This window comes from Bufo bufo, chromosome 5 (assembly GCF_905171765.1).
Source record: "Bufo bufo chromosome 5, aBufBuf1.1, whole genome shotgun sequence".
Classification (NCBI taxonomy): domain Eukaryota; kingdom Metazoa; phylum Chordata; class Amphibia; order Anura; family Bufonidae; genus Bufo; species Bufo bufo.
In genome coordinates this window covers 112568071-112587940 of record NC_053393.1, presented here as the reverse complement: position 1 = coordinate 112587940, position 19870 = coordinate 112568071, and positions in this window count along the sequence as shown.

The following is a 19870-nucleotide window of genomic DNA, read 5'->3' as shown; positions in this document are numbered from 1 at the left end:
ATATGTAAGCAGACCATAGCTAGTTAATAGACCTAGACTGGAATAGACCATTCCAGGCTAGCTTCCCTCTATCTGAGGAGGAGTGGAATGTTCCCACATCCTACTTCAGGGGGAGGAAAGAAAGTTCTAAGTAGTGTACCAGCCACCCCCTGCTGGGGTAGGCTGTGTTGATAGGAGCTCCCAGAAACAGGGACCCCAACCAAGGATCCAAGCCTCTGCCGAGGCCCAAGATGAACCTTCCCAGCCTGAGTCCCTTACCTCAGCTGGTAGACCAAGAAAGCAGCTCTTCACAGAACTATCAGATCTCCAGGAAGAAACCATCATACCCTGCGAGCAGTCCTGTAAGTAAAGATCCCAAGATAAAGAGAAGATAAGTACCTCTTCAGCTAGTCAGGCTCAAACTAAGCAGACTAAAGACAGAGCAGAAGATAGATACCTGCCAGATCAATAGGCGTATGTACCAGATGCAGAATAGATATAAATTCCTGCCACATATTGCCAATACCTGCTGGGACTCTAGACTATTGCTGTACCTTGTATGGATCAAAAGCTGCATATCATAACATCAAGTAAAGACAAGCTGGACCCTATTATCTGTGTGGAATTCCATCATTCCTCCATTACTCCTATTAACCACACTCAATTTGTTGCATGTGAGCCAGGATACAGGAGTCCAGCCGTACTACAGGTAGGAGACACCGTTGACACTATACAGAGACATTATCCCCCTCTGGCATTCCTTACCTAGTACGTGAGCTCATTAACATCTTTAAGGGCCCTGCTACAGTACCTGCGCAAGCTGCAACTGGCGTCACGAACTTATACATATATAAACTGACCCACTGCATAGCATCCCCACTGGCCCAGTGTCCTGCTCATTGCACAATCATGTGCCAGTAACAGGTGCCCCCATAGATGCCCCTCAATTATGTGCCAGTAACAGGTGCCCCCATAGATGCCACCCAATCATGTGCCAGTAACAGGTGCCCCCAATCATGTGCCAGTAACCAGTGCCCCCATAGATGCCCCCCAATCATATACCAGTAACAGCTGCCCCCATAGAAGCCACCCAATTATATGCCAGTAACAGGTGCCTCCGTAGATGCCCCCCAATCATGTGCCAGTAGTAGTACCATATTAAAAAAATAAACACTTATACTTACCTCCCTCAGGCTGGCAGCGATGCGATGCAGGCCTCTTCCGGCCTGTGTCCCGCGCTGTACGGCTTAGGCGGCGCGATAACGTCATCGTGCCATTTGCTCTGGCCTCTGATAGGCTGCAGTCACTAGGCCTGCAGCCTATCAGAGGGACGGGGAAGGGAGACTCCTTTCCCTCCCCTGCCCCATCGCAGCACTTCCATCAGTATTGCTGTCCTGAGGACAGCGATACAGATGACTATGGAGATGAGTGCTTCCACAATGGAAGCGCTCATCTCCCTGTGCCCTGCCGCCGCCCCCTACATCACCAGTGGCCAGCGGGGCTCAAGAGGCAGCTGCCTTGGGCCCCCCAGGAGCAACTGGGCCCGGGGAAGATGCCCCTTTTGCCCCGAGTTAAAGATGGCCCTGGTTACGGACAGAGACAGTACATGTCTTTCACAACCTATTGGGTCAATGTTTTTTTTGTGGCAGTGGAGAGGCATCACTCCCTCCCACCATAGCGTGGAGCTGGATTTCACAGCAGTCACTTATCTTCTCCTCCACCTCTTCTTCCGTGGACACGGTCCCATCCCCAACAGCAGCGGGGCATAGCATTGCTCACACCAATTTCATGTGTTAAAGGATAAATGTCACATTTAGACCCTAATTTCAATTTTCATATATGTAGTTACTAATAACATGATATTCCAGGATCAGTTACTATTAGACTGACTTACCCCATATTTAATAAGATTCAGCCCTTAGCAACCAGTCTGCATAAAACTGCAATTTCACTATTCAGTTAAGATGGCCGCCACTGCCCTTACCCTGAGGCTAATCCCGCCTGCCCTCCCTACCCACAATGCATTGAGCTCCTCACATGCACTAGCCAGTAACAATAGCCCCCCAAAAGTGTCAGTAACCAGAGCTCTCCCCCCTAAAAGGTTAATCTCCTGCAGCACAAACGGGTCCTCTTACCACATGTTGCTTTCATTTATACACTGAGCAGATGGCAGATCTCCCTTCCCTGGTCTGCACTGCTCCAACTCTGCATTCTCCAGGTCTGCTGAGTTAGGGAGCATCTGCCAAGCGCAGGAACAGGGAGAAGTGCACACAGCCCAGGCACTGTTATCAGCTGCTGGGAAAGACCTGGCTTTAATCATTTACTTACAGTCCCTGGCTGTCAGTAATGTGACCTTGCACGCAGCCTCTATCAACAGATAGACGGACCATGCCTAGCAACCCTATTTTAAGCACAGGTAAAAATAGGCAGTACAGGGAACAAAAATGTGGAATTAAGGGGTAATTGAATACACAGTGAAAAGTTGAAATTGGGCCACCAAGGTGATATTAATCACCACGATCCAATACTCAAAATTTTTTTTAAATACGACTGTGACGGACAGAACCGTCACTGGGGCTGCTGGAGAAGCCTGAGGGCCAGCCTCCTTCCTACAGACTATGGGCCGAGAACTATGGAGACCCCCTCAGACCTTTTGGGGTTACAAGGAACTATGAACCCTGATTTATGTGTGTAATTTATATGCCACATATTTCCTATTGCCCATTAAAAAGGCATGGTGTGGATTCAGCAACACAAAAAGGGTTAACTCTGCACTGAGACTCCCACTGATTGTGTTAGTGATGGGATTAAGATAGTTGATTATAATAGCAGTCGACTCCTATGATACACTCAGGAGATAATCCCATCACATGTGTCTCCTCTTCCCATTCATTCATTATGGAGGGGGTGAAGATACAGTCCTGATCAAAAGTTTAAGACCACTTGAAAAATGGCAAAAAATCATATTTAGCATGGCTGGATCTTAACAAGGTTCCAAGTAGAGCTTCAACATGCAACAAGAAGAAATGAGAGTGAGACAAAACATGTTTTGAGCATTCAATTTAATGAAAACAACGAATAAACTGAAACAGGCTGTTTTTCAGCTGATCAAAAGTTTAGGACCACATGCCTTTAAAAGGCCAAATCTGTGCAAAGATGTGGATTCATTGTCATTTTCTGTCAGGTAGTCACACGTTGTGATGGCAAAGGCAAAAAAACTCTCCCTTTTTGAACGTGGTCGGGTTGTTGAACTGCATAAGCAGGGTTTCTCACAGCGCGCCATCGCTGCTAAGGTGGGACGCAGTAAGACAGTCATTTGGAAATTCTTAAATTCTTAAATGATCCTGAGGGTTATGGAACAAAAAAGTCAAGTGGAAGACCCAAAAAAATGTCATCAGCACTGAGCCGGAGGATCCAATTGGCTGTCTGTCAAGACACTGAACTATCCTCAACCCAAATTAAGGCCCTTACTGGTGCTGACTGCAGCCCCATAACCATCAGACGGCATCTGAGACTGAAGGGCTTCAAAAACAAAAAAGTCTTCAAAGACCTCGTCTTCTTGAACGCCACAGAACTGCTTGTTTGGACTTTGCAAGAGAGCACCAAACATGGGACATTCAAAGGTGGAAGAAAGTTTTATTCTCTGATGAGAAAGAATGTAACCTTGATGGTCCTAATGGTTTCCAACGTTACTGGTATGACAAGCAGATCCCACCTGAGATGTTTTCTACGTGCCACAGTGGAGGGGGCGCCATAATAGTCTGGGGTGCTTTTTACTTCAGTGGAACAATGGAGCTTCAGGAAGTGCAGGGGCGTCAAACGGCCGCTGGCTATGTCCAGATGTTGCAGAGAGCATTCCTCATGACTGAGGGCCCTCGTCTGTGTGGTAACGACTGGGTTTTTCAACAGGACAAGGCTACAGTACACAATGCCCGCCGGACAAGGGACTTCTTCCAGGAGAATAACATTACTCTTTTGGCCCATCCTGCGTGTTCCCCTGATCTAAATCCAATAGAGAACTTTTGGGGATGAATGGCAAGGGAAGTTTACAAAAATGGACAACAGTTCCAGACAGTAGATGGCCTTCGTGCGGCCGTATTCACCACTTGGAGAAATGTTCCCACTCACCTCATGGAAACGCTTGCATCAAGCATGCCAAAACGAATTTTTGAAGTGATAAACAATAACAGCGGAGCTACTCATTACTGAGTTCATGTTTGGAAGTTGGATTTCTGTTTTGGGGGAGTTTAGTTTTTTTTTGGAGGTGTGGTCCTAACCTTTTGATCAGCTGAAAAACAGCCTGTTTCAGTTTATTCGTTGTTTTCATTAAATTGAATGCTCAAAAAATGTTTTGTCTCACTCCCATTTCTTCTTGTTGCATGTTGAAGCTCTACTTGGAAACTTGTTAAGATCCAGCCATGCTAAATATGATTTTTTGGCATTTTTCAAGTGGTCTTAAACTTTTGATCAGGACGGTATCTGTTTGCATGTTCATTGTTGATTGCGTCAAAGACAATGCCAGTGTGTTTGTTAATTGCATCACAGACAATGCCATTGTGTTTGTTGAATAGGGTTAGTTTTGTGTTTAAACTGTACAGGATTGGCTGCTATGTCATGTCCTCAGTATGTCATGTGTATATAAGTCAATGCTGTGTGTTCAATAAAGAGTTCCTGTTTTACCCTTCATCATGTTGAGGCTGGTGTTTGGGTAACTGATCGACACTGGGGATTGCTATACGCTGAAAATTTGCTATACTCCCCTGGCTATACTATTAGCTCTTGTAAGAGCTGTTCCTGTTCCTGATTCCTGTGGTGGTTTTGGTGTAGAGCGGAGTGCTTGGAGTCCTCGGGAAGCACTAGGAGCATCAATCAACGGAGGTACCCGGTCGGGGTGCTAGGAGATCCGTTACGACAGTTATCCTTTAAGTGTTGCCACACCATATTGGAGCTGATCAGCCTAGGAGGGAGTAGCTGCACCGACTAGCCGCGAGCAGTTGCTCAAGTACATCAAGCAGCTAACATCCTGCTGGCTGTCACCTTGCCGACTCTAACTGGGCAGGGTGGTCAGTGACAATGGGCACAACTTCCTGGTCACCCTGAACCTGGGGGTAAATAACACATGCCACCTGTATGGCCTTGTAAAAAAAATGCACTGGCTTGCTCATAGTGCTGGCAATGTCCAGGACATTTTATCCATTCTCATGTGGTGAGGAACGCTCTCCTGGACTTGCAGAATCAGAAAGGTATGCAGCTACACTGCTTAATCTGGAACATTCCAACTTGCGGGAATTCAACATTGCACATGCTCAAGCATCTGTACAAGCAGCGGAAAGCTGTGAACAATTTGGTCATGCACCAGATAACCCCAGGGCAAGTGTTGTTTCCAGGTCAGGCAGTGGCAGCTCATGCCGTTCATGCTGCAGTTGTCCCTCATTCCCCTCATATGTATTTTTGAAGAGACGCTGACACTCATGCAACAGGTGGCCCTGTAGCTATTGGGGACCCATAATCAAAAACTCCCATGGGGGAGGAAGCGGAGGTGCTGCCACTTGAAAAGGAGGAAGAGGAGTTGAAGGAGAAAGAGCATGATAATGACGGTGACACTGGCCATGACACGCAATCATCTCAGTAAGTGGAGGAGGTGGAAAGAACTCGCTGCTGGGGCATGCTGGCCAGAATGGCGACCTGTAGACTTGCTTGCTTATGTAGTGACAGGCGTAACACTGTGTAACAGTCCTACAGGCTCACCTGAGTCAGAGGACCACTGGCTGGAGGTAGGAGTGGAGCCCAGTGGCAAGGACCGCAGGCAGGTAGTAGGTGCAGGAAGTCTGGCAGAGGCGTAGTTGGTAGGCAGGCGGTGGGTCAGGGCAGGCGGCAGTAAGCGTGGTCAGACAATCCGGATGGCAACAGTGGTAGCAGTTCAGTAGGTAGGGACAAAGCAGAAGAGTAGTCGGTAGGCAATTCCTGGTCAGCAGTGGACTTCCAGTAGCAGCAAGAGCAGCAGATGAGGAGAAGCTTGATCAAGGCTCAGGAGCTCAATAATCAGCAAGCTAGAGTGCAAGGGGCTGGACTTATATAGGGAAGTACCAGGTGTGGGGAATCAAGGGTGATGAGCAAGGCTTGGCAAGACTGAGGTTACATAATAGGTTTCAGGGAGGAATGTCCAGAGAGGACGGTAGCCTAGTAAGCAGGGCTACCGCCTGGGATGTGGCTGGTCACGGGTTCGAATCCCGACAGTACTCCCCCCCTTCCAAGGTGACCTCCGGGCACTGCAGGGGCAGGCTTACCAGGGTGCAGTTGGTGGAACCCTTTTACCAGTCTGGGGGCGTGGACATTTTCTTCTGGCTCCTAGGAGTTATCCTCGGGAGGGTAACCCTCCCACCCAATTAGGTATTGTAGTCTTCCCCGGTGGATCCTGGAGTCGAGGATCTTTGCGACAACGTATTCTTCTTCACCCTGTACCCTCACGGGTGGTGGAGGGGGCGAGTAGCGGCCTGTGAAGGTGTTCTCCACGTATGGCTTGAGGAGTGAGCAATGGAAAACAAGGTGCACCCTAATGGAGTCCGGAAGGTCGAGCCGGAACGTGACCTCGTTGATTTGTGCGGTGATCCGGAACGGACCCATGTATCTTTGGGCCAACTTTTTGGAGGGGACCTTCAATCTGAGGTTCCTGGTGGACAGCCACACCTTGTCTCCCACATGGAAGCCCGAGGTAGGTTTGCGACGTCTGTCCGCTCCCTGTTTAAAACGCCTCTGGGCGAGCTGGAGGTTGTCTATAATGTTCTTTTGTGCCTCCTGTAGGGTTGTTAGGCATTCGGCCACTGCTGGGAGGGTGGAGGCGACGGGCAGGTGGGGAATGAACACCGGGTGCGAGCCTGTGTTAGCAAAGAAGGGGCTGTGCTTGGTTGAGCTGTGCTCAGCATTGTTGTAGGCGAACTCAGCCGTGGGGAGATGGTCAAGCCAGTCATCCTGCAGGTGGGAGCTGAAACAGCGTAGGTACTGCTCTAGGGTCTGATTAGTTCTCTCAGTCTGCCCGTTTGACTGAGGGTGGAAAGCAGAGGACAGGTTCACTTTAACCCCGAGCGCCAGGCAGAAGTTCTTCCAGAACTTTGAGGCAAATTGGAGACCACGTCGTCCGGGATCCCATGCAGCCTGAAGACCTCTCTGAGAATTAGATCGGCCGTCTGTTTGGCGGTGGGTATGCCTTTGTAGGGGAGGAAATGGGCCATCTTGGTGAGACGGTCGACCACGACCAGGATGGTGTTCATCCCTTTTGAAGGAGGAAGGTCTACCACAAAGTCCATGGAGATCGAGCCCCAGGGGCGGGAGGGAATAGGGAGGGGTTGTAACAGACCCACGGGAGAGGAACGAGGAGTCCTATTGAGGGCACAGACAGCGCACGAGGAGACGTACCTCTTGATGTCCTCCTTGTATGTTGGCCACCAGAAGGAGCGGGAGAGAAGCTCCTGGACCTAACCTTCGCCCGCGAAAAGAACATTCCACTGACAATCAAGGCAGCCCCCGTTGACCTGGAAACCGTTGACGGATCCCCACTCTCCTCGGGGCCGGCCACTCACGAGACCACCGAACTACAACTCCTCATAGAACCAGATCACCGTGAAAAGATCCACTTCTCTCTGATCGCCTCCCCGAAGTTCCCAGTGATCTTGGGCATCCCATGGTTGGCCACCCACAACCCCTCGGTGGACTGGGAAACCCGCTGCATACGATTCCCGTCCGAGTTCTGCTCCCACAAACCCGTCCTTCCACCCGAAGACACCACCATCTCAAAACTATCTGTCAAGGATCTGCTACCCCCTCAATACCGCGAGTTCCAGGATGTCTGCGACAAGAAAAACGCAGACAAGCTGCCACCACACCGACCCTACGACTGCCCTATAGAACTGTTGCCCGGGGCCGAAATACCCTTTGGCAGTATCTACTCCCTCTCAGAGCCTGAATTCAAGGCTCTTAAAGAGTACCTGGAGGAGGACCTGAGGAAGGGGTTCATCCGGCCCTCCACCTCCCCCGCGGGAGCCCCCTTTTTCTTTGTAGAGAAAAAAGACTCCTCCCTGCGTCCCTGCATAGACTACAGAAAGCTTAAAGAGGACCTTTCACCAGAATAAAGCATCTAAACTAACTATACAGACGTGTAGAGCGGCGCCCAGGGATCCCCCTGCACTTACTGTTATACCCGGGCGCCGCTCCGTTCGCCCGGTATAGCCTCCGGTATCTTCATAGTTAGGCTCCACCCAGGGGAACCTGCCGGGGTCTCTTTCTCCTATGCTGTAGCGCTGGCCAATCGCAGCGTTCAGCTCATAGCCTGAGAGGTTTTTCTTTCTCTCAGGCTATGAGCTGAGCGCTGCGATTGGCCAGCGCTACAGCCTGGGAGAAAGAGACGCCGTCAGGTTCCCCTGGGTGGAGCCTAACTATGAAGATACCGGAGGCTATACCGGGCGAACGGAGCGGTGCCCGGGGATAACAGTAAGTGCAGGGGGATCCCTGGACGCCGCTCTACACGTCTGTATAGTTAGTTTAGATGCTTTATTCTGGTGAAAGGTCCTCTTTAACGACATAACCGTAAAAAAACGTTACCTGCTCCCACTGATTTCAGAACTCCTTGAGAGACTCCGGGCAGTGAAGATCTTCACTAAACTCGACCTTCGAGGGGCCTACAACCTCGTCCGAATCCGCCCTGGGGACGAATGGAAGACTGCCTTCCGGACACGTTATGGTCATTTCGATTACCTGGTCATGCCTTTCGGACTCTACAATGCTCCCGCCACATTCCAGCACTTCATTAACGATGTCCTCAGGGACATGCTGGATCTGTTTGTAGTCGTTTACCTGGACGACATCTTGATCTTCTCTGAAGACCTCGAGCAGCACCGCGAACACGTCCGCAGGGTACTGCAGAGACTCCGACAGAACTCTCTCTATATCAAGCTAGAGAAATGCGAGTTTGAGCGAACCACCACTCAGTTTCTCGGATACATCATCTCCCCAGAGGGCCTAAGTATGGGCCCGGGGAAGGTCCAAGCTGCGATGAACTGGCCCGTTCCGAAAAAACAAGAAGGAGATACAAAGATTCATTGGCTTCGGCAGCTTCTATCGGAAGTTTATCCGGAACTTCTCCAAGGTCATAGCACCAATCACCCAACTCACCAAGAAAGCAGTCCCCTTCTCCTGGACACCCGAGGCCCAGGAGGCCTTCACCAAGTTGAAACTCCTCTCCACTTCTACCCCAATCCTAATCCACCCGAACCCCGAGCTCCCATTTACAGTCGAAGTGGATGCATCAGACTCCGCGGTGGGGGCAGTTTTGTCACAACGGACAGGGGAGAGGATGCTATTACACCCGTGCGCATATTTCTCCTGCCAGATGTCCCCCTCCGAGAAGAACTATGACATCGGGAACAAAGAACTACTGGCGATCAAGGATGCCTTCTCCGAGTGGAGACACCTGCTGGAGGGAGCCACCAACCCCATAATTGTACTAACTGACCACAAGAACCTCGAGTTCATCCGCAGCACTAAGAGACTCTCAGCCAGACAGGCCAGATGGAGCCTATTCTTTTCTTGCTTCAACTTTCTCATCACCAATCGCCCCGGATCAAAAAACAGCAAGGCTGACGCCCTCTCCAGAATGTTTTCCGAGCCCTCACAGAGTAACAAGGGCCAAAATAACATCTTACCCGAGAGAAGGGTCGTAGGGGCCACCTACTCTAAAGAACTCCTGGGCACAATCAAAGAAGGATACGGAAATGACCCCTTCCTCGCCCACCCCACAGGGAATATCAGCCTTACGTTTAAGAACGGTCATTGGTTTCATCAGGACCTACAACTATATGTACCAGAAATCGCATGGCTCGAAGTGCTCAAACTCAACCATGACTCCAAGCTGGCCGGCCATTTTGGCACAAGAAAGACCCATGAAGTTGCCTCCCGCCCCGGAGTCTAACATCGCTGAACAGGGGAGTTGTCGCCCCTCAATGTCGATGAGGATGGGGACAATGAAGTGGGATCCATGAGCCGCCGTGTTGTTATTTTCAGGGGCTGCTGGCGGGGTTGGAGTCTGTGGTTGCTCCTTTAGCTCCGTGACGGCAATAGTCTTTCGGATCTTATGAGGATATTTGATGGCAAAATGACCCGGCTCCCCACAGTAGAGGCAGAGGTTTTCGGCCAGCCTTCTCTCCTTCTCAGCTGTGGATAGAGACCTACGTAGAGCGTCGACCTGCATAGGTTCAGTTACTGACTGGGGGTCGCGCTGGGCGGTGGAAGAGAAGGAGTAAGTGGGTCTGTGGTCCGAGGACCAGAGTCTTTCTTTCTTCCTCTCGGAGAGTCTTTGATCTATCCGGATGCATAACTGAATGAAGTCATCCAGATCGTCCGGGGCCTCAACTCTGGCGAGTTCGTCCTTTATTAATTCGGACAGGCCTCGCCGGAATTGGCTTCTCTGTGCCGCTGGGTTCCAGGTGGTGTCCGTGACCCAACGGCGAAACTCGGCGGTGTATTCAGCGACGGAGCGCCTCCCTTGCCGCAGATCATGTAGTCGCGCCTCGGCTGTCGCACAGCGGTTGGGGTCATCGAAGACTTGGCTCATGGCGGTGATGAAGTTGTTTAGGTTGTCCAGGAGCTGACTGTTAGTCACCACGTATGGTGATGCCCATGCTAATGCTTCATCCGTCAGGAGATTGACCACGAATAGCACCTTCTTTTTCTCGGTGGTGAAGGGGGCCGGGTACATCTGAAAATAGATGCGGCATTGATTTAGAAACCCCAGATACTGGCGTCTGTCGCCGCTGAATCTTGATGGGAGTGGCATGCGGGTGTCTGCTGGCGCGCCGCGGACGTCCAGGAGTTGCCTCTGTAGTTCAATAATCTCCCTCTGTTGGCTTTGGACTACGCCTTGGAGCTGGGAAAATTTCTCCTGATATGTAGTACCAAATTCTTGAAGTTCGGAGACCTGCTTACGCAGAGTGGCCATTGCGGACTCCATAGTGTGGCTGATTATTCTGTAACAGTCCTACAGGCTCACCTGAGTCAGAGGACCGCTGGCTGGAGGTAGGAGTGGAGCCCAGTGGCAAGGACCGCAGGCAGGTAGTAGGTGCAGGAAGTCTGGCAGAGGCGTAGTCGGTAGGCAGGCGGTGGGTCAGGGCAGACGGCAGTAAGCGTGGTCAGACAATCCGGATGGCAACACGGTGGTAGCAGTTCAGTAGGTAGGGACAAAGCAGAAGAGTAGTCGGTAGGCAATTCCTGGTCAGCAGTGGACTTCCAGTAGTAGCAAGAGCAGCAGATGAGGAGAAGCTTGATCAAGGCTCAGGAGCTTAATAATCAGCAAGCTAGAGTGCAAGGGGCTGGACTTATATAGGGAAGTACCAGGTGTGGGGAATCAAGGGTGATGAGCAAGGCTTGGCAAGACTGAGGTTACATAATAGGTTTCAGGGAGGAATGTCCAGAGAGGACGGTAGCCTAGTAAGCAGGGCTACCGCCTGGGATGTGGCTGGTCACGGGTTTGAATCCTGACACACTGATATTGAGCTGTATGATAGCCACACTTCTAGATATTCTTTACCAGGGAAAATTGGGGGAAAGGGAGGACAAATTACATTACTACAAGAAAACACTGTGTTTGCAGCTTGATGCGAGCAGTCACCTGCTGCCAGCCCCTCTCCTCCCCCCTGCAGAGTCACCTCCATGAGCAGCAGAAGCTGCAGCAGCAGTAACATCAGTCTCCTCAATATAATGGAGCAGTTTTTCCAAGTGCCACACCAGGCTGAGGCTAGCCAGCCCCTCTCCTCCCCCCTGCCGAGTCACCCCCCTCCCACCTCCATGAGCAGCAGAAGCCGCAGCAGCAGTAACATCAGTCTCCTCAATATAATGGAGCAGTTTTTAGTGCCACACCAGGCTGAGGCTAGGCGCAAGCCGACAGCTCCTGCCTCAATGCCCAGGTTCATTCCTACCTAAACTATGGCCAGTCTCTGTCACATATGCAGCATTACCGACTCTAGGGGTCCCTTTAAGAGGGAATAAAGTTACTTGTTTTGTCGTGACGCTAATTGCAATGAAGCAAAAAGGGCACAGGGCCTCTTTTAGTGATATTGTAGGTGTTGGTACCCAGGTGTAGGAATGCCAGAGTGGTGTAGGGTGGCTTATAAAAGTCACTTTAGGTGTTGTGCACGTGTTACGGTGCTCCTACCTGGATAAGCTGGAACCTCAGGCATTGACTCTGATGCAGAAAAAGGGATAGTTGATAAAGGGGATGATGAAATAAGTTGAGTCCAGACCGTGTGTTGAAGTTGATAACAGCTTAACTTGCATAAACGTTCATCAGAAAACAGTCTTCCAACTTTGTCTTGGTTACCAGCAGGCTTTGGCATGAAAACGATGGCAGGCAAACTCCTCTCTCTAACGTCTGTTGCTCTCTGGCTATTCTGTTCTGACAGGATAGCTATAGAACTCAGCTTCTTCTTTATACTGTACTTCACTTTGTGATCTGGTCTGTCTCTAGCTTTGTACAGGGAACACTTTACTCCTGGTTTCTGAGGCTTTAAGCTGTGGCCTCCATGTCCAGCAGAGCTGAAGGTGCTCTAACTGGTCCAGACAGTGCTCTTCCAGCCAGGTACAGGCTCCTGCTTCCTTCCCCTAGCAGGGGGTACTCCATTCTTCCCTCTAACTGGCTAAACTCCTCCTTCGAGGGAGAAAAATAGAATGGAAAGAAGGTTCCATTCTATGTAAGATAGCTCTGCCATATATTCTCCCATCTGCTGGAAAACCAGGCACATTACATATGAACAATGAAACAACAAGAATATGAATCCCCGATTGGTTTTTCCTCTATTTATCACAAAAAAGGAGGGGTCTGGTGTAGGGCTGCAACGATTAATCGACTTTATCGATAATATTCGATAACGGGATTCGTTGTTGACCAATCCCGTTATCGAATAATCGCCTATTTGTTGCTATGTGGGCGGGCAGTTTACTTTAAATCAGCGCATCTTTATTTTACCTTACAATGAAGCTCCAGTAAGAGGCAGAGCGGGTGGCGGCGCAACATCACTTACTCACGTGACGCGCCTGCCCTGCCTGCGTCATTCATAAAGTGGGCGGAGCAGGCGTGTCACGTGAGTGAGTGACGTTACGCCGCCGCCCGCTCTGCCTGTTACCAGAGCTTCATTGTATTTGATTTTCTAAGGTATTAAAGATCAATTCATAGCGCTGATTTAAAGTTTAAGTAAAAGTTACTGCAGGGTAACGGTTAAGGAATACTCTTTAGATATTGCTGTGAGTGGCGGGGCCGGTGTATTGGGACTCAGGAGACACTGTTATGGGGGAGATCTGTGGATGACACATATAGCATAAAATTCTATATAGCGTCATCCACAGATACCCCCCATAGCAGTGTCATCCACAAATCCCCCTCCCATAACAGTGCCATCCACAGATCCCCTCCATAACAGCGCCATCCACAGATCCCCCATAATAGTGTGTCATCCACAGATCCCCCATATTAGTGTGTCATCCACAGATCCCCCATAAAAGTGTGTCATCCACAGATCCCCCATAAAAGTGTGTCATCCACAGATCCCCCATAACAGCTAGCCTCAGCCCTGACCATGTGGACATGTCTTTTTTACATTGTAATCCCAAATTTTTATAATTATGTAACTCCTAAATTTTTTTTAATATGGCCTTTGAACATAATTTTTCAAGTAAAATCATATAAACCCCTTTTTTGTAATTTTGGTGTTTTTTCCCGATTAATCTATGAAATTATCGACAACTAACGATTATTCAAATAATCGTTAGCTGCAGCCCTAGTCTGGTGCATGGGTGTATCCCTTTTTGCTTTTAAATAGTATATACATGTATTAAGTATTATACCGTGAATAAGGACTAATAATATTATGGGTAAACTACTACTGTAACGCAAATTTTATTCAGAAGATGAAATAAAAGTTGGATGATTTTAATAAAGGCTCCGGATTTGGCTGTCCACTTTTTAACCTACAATGTAGGTAAACATTTTGAGCAAAAATTGTACCACAATTCTGCAGTCATCAAAGCTATCATCTTCAAGTGTTCCTTGCCGACTCAATTGGGGAGATTTATCAAAGCTGGTGTAAAGTAAAAAAGGCAACCAAGCCGATTCCAAGCTTTCATTTTACAGAGCTCTTTTAGAAAACTAACCACCTCCCGTCCGCACGTTGACTATAAACGTCTGGGAGGTGGTTCTCTATTTCTGAATGGACGTTCCAGAACGTCCGTTCAGAAACTGCAGCTGCGCGCTAATCGTGCAACTGCTGATCGGGTTGCCTGCTGTCAGTGACAGCAGGGCAACCCATAGAGAAGGCAGGGACAGTGCCTAGGTGTCCCTGCCTTCTGGATCGCTGCATACACAGCGCTCACCGAGGAAGCGCCGGGACCGGAGAGTGCAGGAGCTGTGTGAGGTCTTTCAGAGACCTCGATCAGCCCTGCACTGAGGCTGTACAGCCTCAGTGTAATCAGCCACAGTTAAAGGAGAAATCAACAGTGAAAAAAAAATGAAAAAGTGAAGTAAATGTCCCCAAGAAGTCTTGTATGACCTTATGGGGGACGAAAAGTGTAAAAAAAAATATTAAAAAATAAAGTGTTAAAAAAATAAAAAATAAAGTTTCACATGTAAAAAAAAAAAATTCCACAAGTAAGGAATAAATTTTATTTATTTTTTTATTAAAAAAATTAATAAAATAGACATATTTGGTATTGCCGTGTCCGTGACGGTCGGCTCTATAAATATATCACATAATCGACCCAGTCCAATAAACACCATAAAAAAAAAATAATAACTGTCAAAAAAAGCCATTTTTGTCACCTTACATCACTAAAAGTGCAACACCAAGTGATCTAAAAAGCGTATGTCCCACAAAATGGTACCAATAAAACAGTCACCTCATCCCGCAAAAAATGAGCCCCTACATAAGAAATTCTCTAAAAAAAAAAAAAAAACTATAGCTCTTAGAACATGGAGACACTAAAACATCATTTTTTTGGTTTAAAAAAAGCTATTATTGTGTTAAAGTGAAATAAATAAAAAAAAGTATACATATTAGGTATTGCCACGTCCGTAAAAACCAGCTCTATTAAAATATCACATGACCTAACCCCTCAGGTGAACACCGTGAAAAAAAAAAAAAAAAACGGTGTCAAAACAAGCAATGTTTGTCACCTTACATCACTAAAAGTGCAACACCAAGTGATCTAAAAAGCGTATGTCCCACAAAATGGTACCAATAAAACCGTCACCTCATCCCGCAAAAAATGAGCCCCTTTAAAGAAAATCTCTCAAAAAAAAAAAAAATATAGCTCTCAGAACATGGACACATTAAAACATAATTTTTTGGTTTCAAAAATTATATTATTGTGTAAAACTTTAATAAATAAGGAAAAAGTATACATATTAGGTATCGCCACGTCCGTAACAATCTGCTCTATAAAAATGTCACTTGACCGAACCCCTCAGGTGAACGCTGTAAAAATAAATAAATAAAAACTGTGCTAAAACAACCAATTTTTTGGTCACCTTGCCCCATAAAGTGTTATAATGAATGATTAAAAAATCATATGTACACAAAAATAGTACCAATAAAACTGGCACCTTATCCCCTAGTTTCCAAAATGGGATCACTTCTTGGGAGTTTCTACTGTAAGGGTGCATCAGGAGGGCTTCAAATGGGACATGGCATCTAAAAACCATGTGGAGTTCCTTTTCTTCTGCGCCCTGCCGTGTGCCCATACAGCAGTTTATGACCACATGTGGGGTGTTTCTGTAAACCGCAGAATCTGGGTAATAAATATTGAGTTTTGTTTGGCTGTTAACCATCGGTATCTTAAAGAAAAAATTGGATTAAAATTTGATCTCCATTTTCCTTTAATACTTGTGGAACGCCTAAAGGGTTAACAAAGTTTGTAAAATTGGTTTTAAGTAATTTGTGTGGGGTGTAGTTTCTACAATGGGGTCATTTATGGGGGTATCCAGTTAGGCCCCACAAAGTGACTTCAGACCTGAACTGGTCCTTAAAAAGTGGGTTTTGGCAATTTTCTTAAATATTTGAAGAATTGCTTCTAAACTTCTAAGCCTTTTAACGTCCTAAAAAAATAAAATGACATTTCCAAAATTATGCCAACATAAAGTAGACATATGGGGAATGTTAAGTAATAAATATTATATGAGGTATCACTTTCTGTTTTAAAAGCAGAGAAATAGAAATTTAGAAAATTTTTAATTTTTCTAAATTTTTGGTAAATTTGGGATTTTTTCATAAATAAAGGTGAAATATATTGACTCAAATTTATGACTATCATGAAGTACAATGTGTCACGAGAAAATCTCTGAATGACTTGGATAAGTAAAGGCGTTCCAAAGTTATTACCACATAAAGTGAGATATGTCAGTTTTGCAAAATTAGGCCTGGTCAGGAAGGGGGAAAATGGCCCAGATGGGAAGTGGTTAAAGATGCAATCTAATTGGTTGCTATGGACAAGAAAGACAGTTTTCCTTTAAGCCTCATTCACACGTCAGTGTATCACGGACGTGTGCTGTACGTGTTCTCCACGGACAGCACACGTCACCATTTATTTTAATGTGTGTATTCAGACATCAGTGTTTTAGCACGGTCCGTGGGTCCGTGTGTGGCAGGCGCAGCACTATGAAGTGCCTTTTGCGCTGTGGCATTAGAAGAATTTTGATATCTCTGACTTTTTAGTCTAACCAGACTATTACTCTGTAATTCCTCTAGCGCCGTCCTATGGAAACAGTAGGTTTAAAGACCACATCAAATGCTTGAAATAACTTCTTTATTAACTTTTACTTTTCTTCATATATAACACTGCCACCTCCACAGCAGATAATCCATGTACATAACACGTGTTGAAAAGATATCCCAAAATGGCGGTATGCATAAGATGGTGGTTCAACTGTTCAATCATGTCATTCAACATAAAATGGTGGATATATTTCTCTCTTGAGTATCTGTACTCTCACTTTAAGTTATTTAGGCACTTTATGTTCTCTCTGAGAGGTATATCTGATGGCTAACTAATAATTCTACTTGCTGAATTTGGTCTCAATTTGCAATATGCAGTTAGCAGTAACTATTTGCAGATTGGTTGAGTATGATCTGGTATGGTTGTATGCAATTTGGATTATAATATGGAATTTGAATTTGGATTGTGAACTTTGTAGTTTGCATTTGGTGGAACTGTAAGTAAACACAGTTCAGTATACAGTTCTAATCACTATATTAACAGTAGGAACATTATATAACTGTTTTAAATACCTATTTTGGCCTCTCTGCTTCCATAAAACACAGCTTTTAGTGGAGTGAATGTCTGTTCAGCTTCTCTCCTCTGGTGTAATAATTCTAGCAGCTCCTGCTAGGGGAATTTCCCACACAGGCTGTGTGTGAGGCTGGCTGAAATTGGCCAAGACTCCTGCTGTGTGTGAGGCTGGCTGTGATTGGTGTATACTCCTGCCCAGCAACAACAGTTTAACTCTATGCTTTCTGTTGTTTCTGTTGTGTCATTGAGCTTACCTCACATCCATATAATGAATCTTATAGGCATATTATCTTTTCGGCTTCTGTGAACACAATATATAACTGTTATATGACATCCAAACATGAAGTCACAGTAAATAACTCTGCTTTTGTCTTTAACACACAAGCATAGGAACTGTATTAAGGTTATTGGCAGGTTTATCTGTATAAACATATAAGCTATATTAGCAACCTAGAACAGGTCTTAGCTGGCCAGCTACACTGTGTTTTTAGCACGGATGCATGCTCTATTTTGTCAGTCTTCACGGATCCATCACGTCCATTATAGTCTATGTGTCCGTGAAAATCCGTGTTGCATCCATGTTTAACGGATCATTAAGAAGAGATGCTTTGAAAATTATTTTTCAGCTGTTCAGTGTCAGTGAAACACGGATGGCACACGGACAGCAAAAAACGGACCCACAGACCCAACACGGATCCTTCATGGACAGCTTCACGGATGCATCACTGTCCACCTGCTCACGGATTTGAGCACAGACACAGATGTGTGAATGAGGCTTTACACAAGTTTTGATAAATCTCCCCCACAGTGTCTGCATATAACTTGATTAATCAATTAATTAATCTGAAAAACAAGTGAATGGCTATGGAAATATTGGCCGACACATACTGTCTCTCTGCTCTGGACAATAAAGGAAACCAAGCAGAAAACCATCTTCTATGGTGTCATATAGGATGTCCTGCTAAGTTGTCTTGGTGAGAAAACCCTTTTGAATCAACCATAGTACTGTATTTGCAGAAGAAGGGAAGCATGCATATTCCTATGTGCAGTACCCCAGTACAGGGGGTATCTGCAAATGTGTTTTTCTTTATGTAATGTTATGCAATGCAATGTTATTTTGTGGCTATAAAGAAATAAGACGGGATGTCCAGCTTCCAAAAAAGACATAGTTCTTTATTCCAATGTCACACAGAATAAAAAATCCAACACGGCAAGCAAGTCTACATGTTTCAGATACTCTAATACTGATCCTTATTCATGACAAGTTTGTTGCTGAATGGCTACATACTTAAATAGCTGAACCTCCTGGCACTCACAGATGATTCAGATTAGCAGGAACGTGTATTGTACTGAGTATAGCTATGCATGGTGTAGGCACAGCCAGGGTTAATAATCCTGGCCCAGCCCTCATAGGAGCTTAGAGTGTTTTCTGGCTCCACCCCTAGTGCTAGAGTGTTCTAGTCAGTCTTAGCCAAGAGATAGCAAGGGAGAGGCAGCAGACACCATGTGCTCCTCTATCCAGGCCCCAGCTTTAGAGACTCACAGATCTATGTGACTTGCTACAAGGTCTACGAGAGAGAGAGGTGGAGAGAGAGTGGAGAGATTAGAGAATTTGCATAGCCGAGCGAGGAGTCAGTAAGCACGTTAATCTGCTACTTCACCTATTCCAGACTTTAGAGGGATAACAAGTTAAGACACCATACACAATTGGACATGATTTGGCCAGTTGTAGTCATTTGGATCTGCACGCACCAGTGCAAATTGCAGACATTATGGCAAGAATACAGGTGCCAGCCAGAGATTCTACTGATACAGATTTTAGCAAGATAGTGTATAAAAAGAGACATAATTCCAATCTTTGCCAAAAACTATACATTGTTATTTGGGAAAGGAGTTGCCGTATGTACAAATGACACTCTGTGTTCTTTGTTGTTCGATGTACTACAACTCTCCTTTTGCCCTACAGTAAAGAGAGACGTTTATTCTGTTTAAAGCTGGCCTGTTTTACTGACTCCTACATCACCATATGCTAGCTATTTCTTGCTCTAAACGCCCTGCCTTGAACCTATACGAACTCTCAACATCGAGGGCACCCTCAAACTACCTTTAGACAGGAGCCCCAACTACAGGGAGTACCCCAAGAAAAGAAAGTGTGCGCCCTCAATTCACTACACTGGTCCTAGGGAGTGACGGCCTGAGGGAAATCCCTGTGACAGATCCTATAGGCAGAGCCACTACCACTCCCATCCTCCGCTACAGCTCCTCAAGGGCTCGCTGCATATGTAAAATATTTTTTCTGGAAATGTTCTTAAAGACCTTGTAAGAGGAGTCATTTCTTTTATAGATAGAATATCTATTGTGATATTCAGTTGCCGAAGATGATACACTAATGACTAGTTGATTCTTTGATTATCTTTTATGCTCTACATGCATGCAAATTCTATGGTGGTGAAGGAGCTGGGTGATTGTCAGACATCTCTAATGTCATTCATCTAGAGGAAAAAGCTAAAATCAGAAAGAAAAGAATCAGGTGCGACTGAATCGTTTTAGTTTTTATACTTACTTTCATCAG